Source organism: Apium graveolens, chromosome 6 (genome assembly GCF_009905375.1).
Source record: "Apium graveolens cultivar Ventura chromosome 6, ASM990537v1, whole genome shotgun sequence".
Taxonomy (NCBI): domain Eukaryota; kingdom Viridiplantae; phylum Streptophyta; class Magnoliopsida; order Apiales; family Apiaceae; genus Apium; species Apium graveolens.
In genome coordinates this window covers 77,058,888-77,060,459 of record NC_133652.1, presented here as the reverse complement: position 1 = coordinate 77,060,459, position 1,572 = coordinate 77,058,888, and positions in this window count along the sequence as shown.

Genomic DNA, 1,572 nt, shown 5'->3' with positions numbered 1-1,572 from the left:
CCATGGATGAACTTGATGAGTTAGATTTGTCCATGGTTTACTTAGAAAGGAAATTCTCTAACATTAGATTAAAGAAGCCAAAGTTCTTCAAAAATAAGGGACAGACACCTAACAAGGACATCAGATGGAAAGAAAAAACTCAGTACAACTCTGTTGGCAAAAAAGGCTACAAAACAAGATCTGTTGACAAGTCAAAAATCAGGTACTTCAATTGTGATGAATTGGGCCATTTTGCTATAGAATGCAGGAAGCCTAAGAAGATGAAAAAGGACAAGGCCTGCCTTGAATTGGAAGCAAGTATGAGCCTCTTTGAGAAAGCAATAGGGTAAAGATTATATGGCAGAAGGAAAAAGTTGAGATGATTCAGATAATAATGATGATGAGGAAGTAGAAAACTATGCACTCAGGCCTTGGAGCAAGGAGAGTCATCCCCATCAAAAACACAGGTACCAACTCTTACCACTATTGATTTAAATGAATGTTAATATAAGTAGAATGTTGAAAAGATAAGCATATAAATGTTCCACATCCAAACTGTAATAACCCCAATTTTTGGAAATTTTTGAAACTCTGATGAATAGTAACTTTTGCTGACTATGCTGATTAAGAAAAATTATCAGATCACGATATATAGGAGTACTGTTATGGAAATTCTAATATCGTATTAGTATTCCATAAAGTAAATGAGTGTATGTAAATGTCGTCAGAATCCAAATTCGAACACTTTGATTTTTCTCGAAAATCCACCAGATACCGAAAGAATTGAGTATAAGGTAACATGATTAAAAGGATTTAAATTCAAGAATTATAAGAGAGGATCATAAAAGGAATATAAAATATTGAGAAAGGTTTAGGGGAACCCAAGTAATAAGATCCCGGATATGATCCCTCAAACGACAAACGAGAACGAAAGATAAGCGAACCGTATAACAGATAAGCGGTCATTAGCCAAGTAATTAAGGGTTAATCAAAGAGGTTAGTAGATGATGATGTCATCACACCACAAAGGGAAGATAAGTGTTAAAAAGATGACACAAACTTGATGATATAAGCATGACAAAGGGGTTTTGTTTTGTTGGTTGATTTTGGGCCATGGAAAATTAACCATGGTAAAAAGCTAAACAATTATCAAGACAAAAAGAGAAGCAACCAAGCATAATTTCATAAAACAAAAAGAAGAGAAGTTGACTTTTTCTTCCAAGAACAAAAGCTCTCGGCCAAAACAATACCGGCAACTTCAAACTTCCATATCTCCTTCAATACTCACTCAAATGCTCGTTGGAAAGGTATTGAGATGGCCTACAACTCTTGTTCATAAGTTCATCCAAATAAGCATGGTAAGACCCTCATTTTTACAGTTCTTTCAATCGGACTTTTAGAAACTTCAAAACCTAACTTTGTGTTCTTGATTTCTTTGGAAAGATCAAGCTTGTAGGAGGCTCCCTAAGGCTTCCTAGAAACTTAACACCTCCCAAGGAAGGTATAAACTTCAAACCCTAGCCTTTACTTTATTTATTAGTAAGTTTAATGGTTGGTTTTGTGAAATGAGAAGTATGGATTGTGATTATTAGT